General features: G+C 41.5%; 1 pseudogene; it reads right to left on the bottom strand.

Moving 5' to 3' along the window:
- Positions 1-2,655: 2,655 nt before the first annotated feature.
- On the bottom strand, positions 2,656-4,957 carry LOC121566832 (annotated as a pseudogene).
- Positions 4,958-8,296: the final 3,339 nt, after the last annotated feature.

The following is an 8,296-nucleotide window of genomic DNA, read 5'->3' as shown; positions in this document are numbered from 1 at the left end:
GAGAGCCAGTTTCATCATATCGCTTGACGGTTTTTGTGACTGCACTTGAAGAAACCTTCAAAGTTCTTGAAATTTTCCGTATTGACTGACCATGTCTTAAAGTAATGATGGACTGTTGTTTCTCTTTGCTTATTTGAGCTGTTCTTGACATAATATGGACTTGGTATTTTACCAAATAGGGCCATCTTCTGTATACCCCCCTACCTTGTCACAACACAACTGATTGGCCCAAACACATTAAGAAGGAAAGAAATTCCACAAATTAACTTTTAAGAAGGCACACCTGTTAATTGAAATGCATTCCAGGTGACTACCTCATGAAGCTGGTTGAGAGAATGCCAAGAGTGTGCAAAGCTGTCATCAAGGCAAAGGGTGGCTATTACAAGAATCTCAAATATAAAATATATTTTGATTTGTTTAACACTTGTTTGGTTACTACATGATTCCATATGTGTTATTTCATAGTTTTGATGTCTTCACTATTATTCTACAATGTAAAAAATAGTAAAAATAAAGAAAAACCCTTGAATGAGTAGGTGTGTCCAAGCTTTTGACTGGTAGTGTACATCAATGTGGGCGTTCATTTCAGTGGAGGCTGCTGAGGGGAGGGCAGCTCATAATAATGGCTGGAACGGCGCAACTGGAATGGCATCAAACCATGTGTTTGATGTATTTGAAACCATTCCTCCCGAGCTCGTTCTCCCCAATTAAGGTGCCACCAACCTCCTGCGGTTAATTTACATCTAACATTTCAGGGCATAGGGCAGGCAGACCCTATATCAACAGCTACCGACTGTATGTGGATGCAATTATAAACACGGATGATGCAATAAGCAAAACAGTACACAACTCATTTTGGTTTCATATTGAAATACTGATGCTTTTTGGGTCTTCATTCAGCAGCAGAGGATGGGTCAACTACTCAGCAGTTTGATCGGAAGTAGGAAATGTGTTTCCAACCTTGAGGAGCAAAAAACAGGAGACCTCTAAAATCATCTCCTGCTTCTTTGAAATGCAGTTGGAACAGTGGAGTGGACTAGTGAGTTGAGTAGCCTGGTGCCCACATGTTGACTATTGCAGTCAGTCTAGTGCTATTATGAAACAGTTGCTACCTGTTTTTGTATCCATCAAAAGGCCATGGAGTTGGTCCAGACAACACTATCTTTTCATGACTTAAATGTGTTTAGAAGCTATAGGGTTCTGGTCAAAATTAGGGAACTATCTAGGGAATAGGGTGCTAATAGGGCCACGTCTTTACAGTCACCCAGAGATTAAGATTTGAAGATGCCATCAAAATATGGCAAGTATGTACTACATTGATAACTGGGAGGCCACACTACCCCATACACACTCTAATTGCATCTATGAACATGCAACTTGTATGTGGGGATTGAATTGTGCTGCTCATCAAGATAAACGTAAATCGTGGTGGCTTAGCTGGTAGGCAACAGCATTCCTTTTACAAATGGAGACTACACAGTATGGGGTGACTGGGTCACTGTCTATCTGGCAAAAACAAACAGACCATGGCTATCAATGTTTACATATCACCTCAGGAGATGAGCTAGGTGAGGAACCTTAGATGAGTGAGTGGATTAACCTCTATCCAAATAAGATACCAATGAGCCTATTTGCAATGCCAGGGTTGTGGGTTCGTTTCCCACGGGGGGGCCAGTATGAAAATGTATGCACTCACTAACTAAGTCGCTCTGGATAAGAGCTTCTGCTAAATGACTAAAATGTAAATGTATTTAAATGGCTGTGTGGACGTAAGTTGTAGCCTACCCGCTGTCCGGCTCAAAACAAGTGATAGTGGTACGGCATTAACAGTAATGAAAGTTAGGCCTATAATTTTCTAATGTTTTGAAGTGGGCTTTGCTCCCAAAGGTGACAGAAAGAGAGCGCTATTCAGAATACAATTGATCTTACAGCACCAGTGAAGACAGTGTCCAGGTCCCAAATGGCACCCTATTCCCTACTCCTCATAGGGCTTTGGCCAAAAGTAGCACACTATATAGTGAATAGGGTGCCATTTGGAGCAAAGTTGGTCACGGTGACATCCCGAGGCAGGAGAGGTGTTGGGACCGGAGTATTTTGACTCACGAATAGGAGTCTCTTTGGAGATGACTACTGTACTTCTTTGGCTTCATGTAGTTAAATGACATTATAAAAGGAGCAAAGCTTAACATCCTGCAAAATCATCAAGTGGGAACACACTTAAATAGTCAACCTTCGTTCATGAGCAGGCACAGATCCTGTAGGAGGTCTGATAAGGGTGATAACCCTTAACACAAGAATGTTAATTAGAAATAGAATACAATAGCCTGTAGGCCTACAATTGGATGAGGGTGTTGACTTTAGTGCAGTATTGGGTAAAATAAAGTTATGCTAAAGTTTTACAAATCACTGCATGTAAGGTGTTATATCAGTGCATTTCTCAAGGATGCCAAGGTCTCAATAAATATGCCAATATAAATGCATGCACTGAAAAGTAATGACACAATGACAGGCTATTTGATGTAATTGAAACTAGTTGAAGAGTTGTCCTTACCAAATAAGCTGCTACACTTGGCCAAATAAGCCCTAAAAACAACATCCAATAGTATTACAGTCAATAATGTCCCCATAACAACAAAACATGGAAATTCAGTTGAATCAGTTCCAGCTGATTTATTCAGTTTAGTCAAGATACAGACTTCAGCATGACGACGAGTAACATTTCATTTGCTACAAAAAAACATGGATGGTCCATTGACGAGTAGCCTATATTGCACAAAATAATGAAGAAAATAAAATGTGGCAATAAGATAATACAAAGAAAATCCTGTTTCACACCTGCTATTTGGGACCCATTCACACAGATATACATAAACTCCTAATTTTACTATTTTACAGAACATGTACAATCTTAAATCTAGTACCAGCAATGAGGTCTATATTCCCCAATTCCAATTTAACTCATTAAACGCCCCAAATCTGATCTACTTCTTCTGTACAGATACCATAGCTTAAAATAATCGCAAGGCATGTAGATGCAACTTGACATCTTTTCAACCATTGCATGCTAAATGAAAATGAAACCGGGTACAAGTGCCTGAAGAAAATCAACTAATTGAAAGCACAGTAAGAACATTCCCTTCGTTTAACTGTACAAAAATATGCCTGAAAATATTTTATTTTTTTCAAAGATGAGGTATGTCGGTTATGTATCAAAATGCTGCTTCCTGCCATACCTGTGTTCTATAGCGGATGTAGCCTACTACTTACAGTATTTCAATACCAGGAGGGAATCGGAACTGATACAAAAAATGAAATAACAGTTGTGTGGAATACAGGAAATCATATAAAACCTTTGAAAAGTTATACATCCTGAATGAACAGGATGCCTCGGATCAGCCCAGCAGTGTTCACACCCGTGGTTACAAGTGGGATGGGAATGCATAGTTCAGATTCTACTCGGTGGTCCACTTTTAATTTGAGCAGTTTCACTGCAGATCCGAGGAAAATCGATAAAACCCTGTCATGGTGACAAATTAATGTCAATATTATTATTTTTTGCAATAGTACCACAATGTAACGAATTTGTTTCAATTCATTGAGGACCCTCTCCTTCCCTTCATGGTAACGTCACACAGGGCTGGGGAGGAAACTGATATCATAACACTGTCCCCGCTACTACCAGAGAATGATTCCTTCTGTACTTAACTAGCTAGTAGGTAAACACCAAATCTGAAAAGTTCGCGTCAAGCCAATCGCCTGCGATCATTTCGCTCAACTCGGGGGTGCAATAGTCTGGAAATTCAAAGTGAGAGCTAAGGCTGCCCTCACTGAAAGAGTCCAAGTCCTTATCCACCAAGGAAAGAGACAGATTTCCTGAATTCGAGGTCCCCAGCTCCACTCCGTGAGCACCGGAGGCTAAGTTTAAACTGAAGTCAACCAGTAAGTCATCGGCGTCCTCGCTGGAACTGGACGAGGTGGAGACCGACCTGAATGAAGATGCTGGTGAGAGTGATGCAGGACAAAGTGTGTTCTGCTTGGTAATGTTCTTGAAATTGTAGAACAGTCTGTTAGGAGCTGCATTCCGGGACTCCTCGTACATGCTCGCGCCCTCAGACTCGGCAGTGGAGCTCAGAGTGGGGCTCGCGGGCACTTTGGCGATGTTGTACGGTATTGGTTCCTCGTCCTCTTCCACTTTAATCCGAGAGAATACTTCCTCCTCGTAGTCCTCTTCGTCGTCGTCATCCTCATCATCAGAATATTCCATTTTTACAGACTTGCTAGTTTTAAAGCTGGTGAAAACATAGTCGTAACGAGGGTCGTGAGACGGTCTCGTTGTCACCGCCTTGGTAGTTTTCAATTTAGTGAATTTCTTACCCGGGGCTTTTACAGGTTTAATATTAGTCTTCTCCGGTGATTGCAAGGCTGGTTTTGTGGAACTGTCGAGCTTTGGTTTCTTCTTGGGTCGGTACTTGTAGTCAGGGTAGTCAGCCATGTGTTGTAGCCGGAGCCTCTCAGCTTCCCTGATAAACGGGATCTTTTCACTGTCCTTCAGCAATTTCCACCGCTTTCCCAGTCTTTTGGAGATTTCCGCGTTGTGCATGTCCGGAGACTGCTCCATGATCTTTCTCCTCTCGACTTTCGACCACACCATAAATGCATTCATTGGTCGTTTGATGTGACCGGTTGCTGTCTTGCACCAGTCCGTTTTCACGGATTTCAGTGGCACCGGGCTGCACGCCATCAGTTCGCTTTCCTCAGTGTCTGTAGCTTCCCTGGACATGCTACTCTCTGTCTCGCTGTGTTCTGTTTGTTGCACCATGTTTCGTCGTTTGTTTCAAAGCCACTGCCGGGTTTAAAATACCCACAGGCACTTTCTGCTAACTCCTTGCTGTGCTAGCTAGCTTTTGTCACTCTTTACACTTCCAGCTCATCCAAACAACCCCTTCCCAAAGTTACCAACTGCCTTCTTAACTAGTTCTTTGGTCTTTCATATCGGGTACGTCATTTTTAATTACCCAATCACAGCTCTTCACTCCGCCCAGTAGCTTCCAGACATTCCGTTAACCCTTTGCTGCCACACGAGATTTCATTGGTGGTGTAGGCATGTGGACGGAGCTTTCATGCTGTCTGGACATGGTGTGCGAGACAGGAATATTTAATGTACACTGATGGTAGGGATTGGCAGACGATACATTGGGAAAGTCAAAGACAAGTGTGCATCAGTTTTATATAGTCCTGTCCATAAAACAAATATTATTGCATTGCATTGTTTTCTCTAGACATCTCAAACAGATGTCTATAATATTGAATGGATAAGTGAGACTAATTGTGGCGCCTGAGCTCAGTAATGTATATTATTTAGGCAGTAACCACAATAATGTGTATTTCAGTCTTGTTTTGTGTTTGCAAACATTTGATGTATACAACACAGGAGGCTGCTGAGTGGATAATGGCTCATAATAATGGCCGAAACGGAGCAAATGGAATGGCATCAAACACCTGGAAACCATGTGTTTGATGTATTTGATACCATTCCACAAATTCCGCTCCAGTCATTACCACGAGCCCGTTCTCCCTAATTAAGGTGCCACCAACCTCCTGTGGTATACAACATATTTGAGGACAATTATTCCAGTTTTATAATGGGATGGGCTGCAACCTGGTCTCAGAGCAAATTGTATTATATGTTACTTAAGTCTGTGCCACTCCATTTAGTATAATATGAAAGGGAAAGGGGATACCTAGTCAGTTGCACAAATGAATGCGTTCAATCGAAATGTGTCTTCCGCATTTAACTCAATCCCTCTGAATCAGAGAGGTACGGGGGGCTGCCTTAATCGATCTACACGTCATCGGCGCCCGAGGTGCAGTTGTTGTTGGGGGTTAACTACCTTGCTCAAGGGCAGAACTAACGTTAGATTTTTCCACCTTGCCGACTCAGGGATTTGAACCAGCGACCTTTCGGTTACTGTTACATTACATTGACCTATGTAATAGCGGTCGTACAATATAATACGAATTCTAAGATGTATAGTATGTTACAAATTACAATTCGTAAGATATGTTACCAATTGCAATTAGTACAATATGTTGCTTACGTTAGCTAGGTGGCTATATGGCTTATGCTAACATTAGCTAGGTCGCTAACATTGGTTCAGCTAGGCTTTAGGAGTTAAGGTTAGGGGTTAGGTTAAGTTTAGGGTTAGGGGAAGGGTTAGCTAACATGCTAAGTAGTTGTGAAGTAGCTAAAAAGTAGTAAGTAGTTGCAAAGTTGCTAATTAGCTAAAATGTTAAAGTTGTCCACCCCGACGAACCACCCTACTTTCATTTTTGCCGTAGCACCCCTTTCTTGCAATCAAATGACAAAATCGTCCTGTAGTGGCCTCATGGGTGGAATGTTAATATTTTTCATAATTTCATAATTATTCAACATTGTAAAAAAAAAAAAAACTTGACGAATATCCAGTGTTTCTACGTATGCCAAGCGGTTTTGTTATATTTCAGTCTTCTGTGATGTTTATAATGTCTAATATTGGGATGCAAACTCAAAATGTAATACATTTCAACTCTATATCTGGTACAGGTGTCTTCTTTTTTAAAGACCATAACCATGTGTGTGAGGTGTATACTTTTTTTTCAAAGTAGATTTGTTTAAGGCTACTAAGAAACACTCTGTGTGACCCTGATTTAGCCCACTGCAGTAAAAGGTTATTAAGTAAACTACTCTCTTATCAAACGTAATATATTATACTAAATGGATCAAACAATGTAACCTAACGTAATGTAACATATCATACTAAATGGAGTGGCACAGATTTGAGTAACATTTTGATCTGAGACCAGGCTGAATAATCATGCAAATTGAAGCCCTAATGCATTGAAGTGTTAAAAAACAAAACAGAAATATGATGTCATTTCTATATTTTTTTGCACTAGGCTGGCTACTATACTTTATGCATGCACAGATACAGTCCAGGTGAATATATTGGTTAAAGAAAATTGCCTATTTTTTTGTCATCTAACTGTGCATTTTGTGCTGGACATGCATGGAAAGAGAAGGGGGGGATAGAGTCACATTATCAGAGACCGAAGCAAAGATTACTGTGTCAAAGAACAGTGCAGCCTCTGTCTAAAGACCACCCTAGAGTCAGTTCTTCTTGGCCTGCTGCCAGATTCACCTCTTATAAGGCTTTTTCTAGCTCTCTTTTCATCCCCTAGAGGGCAATCATTTACCCCTCTGGATCCACTACTCTACTCTACTCTACTCTACCTTCCCCCCATTCAATGTAATGTGGTGAGACATTACAAATGCAGAAAGGGAGAGGGGGAAGAGAGGGCGAGCAAGAGATAGAGAGAGCACTCACCAGCTTCATTTTCCTCAGGAAGTACACAGGGTAGTGTGGCAGGCCCTAGCTTCAAATGCATTACCAAAACAGACAACTCAGGCCCCAGTGTTCTCATCAGATTAGGCTGGTTACATATGGCTCACACACTCAGCCACTCTGGCAGGAACATTTTATCCAGTGTGACAATTTACAGCTGACGTGTTGTTGTTTAGGTGTGTGTATTCATGAATAACAGGAAACCTAATGAATTGACTATCCAATTTGATCATACCTGTCTGAAAGAGTTACTAGCTGTTTTTGAAGTGTTGAATCATATTTGTGTTTATGGCTTTCTCTACTTTCATCAGGCCTGTAGCACTTGATAGCAACAGCCTATTTAGTTATGTGGCATGAGAAATGCAATAAGCTATCATCCCATTGAAGTAATGTAGTGTAACATCTTAATATTTAAAAACAACACCTGGTGCAGAAACACACTCCAAAAAATCAGACAGCTTTTCCAAGTAGTATCAATAATATCCTGAGCAGTGTCAATCTTGGTGGGGCAAACAAACATTTTTTTTTTTTTATGCATGCCAGCAAACCAACTACACTACACTAAACAATACATGAATTGCACTATAACGGTGACAAACGGTGCCCACACACTGTTAGGGCCTACATTCTACTACAAGACCATGGTGCTTGCCTACGGAGCTGTGAGAGGAATGGCACCTCCTTACCTTCAGGCTCTGATCAGACCCTACACCCAAATGAGGGCACTACATTCATCCACCTCTGGCCTGCTAGCTCCCCTACCTCTACGGAAGCACAGGTCCCGCTCAGCCCAGTCAAAGCTATTCGCTGCTCTGGCACCCAAATGGTGGAACAAGATCCCCCACAACGCCAGGACAGCGGTGTCACTGACCACCTTCCGGAGACACTTGGAACCCTACCTCTTTAAGGAATAC

This window comes from Coregonus clupeaformis, unplaced genomic scaffold (genome assembly GCF_020615455.1).
Source record: "Coregonus clupeaformis isolate EN_2021a unplaced genomic scaffold, ASM2061545v1 scaf0110, whole genome shotgun sequence".
NCBI classification, from domain to species: Eukaryota; Metazoa; Chordata; class Actinopteri; order Salmoniformes; family Salmonidae; genus Coregonus; species Coregonus clupeaformis.
This window is presented reverse-complemented; position numbering and strand designations above follow the sequence as displayed.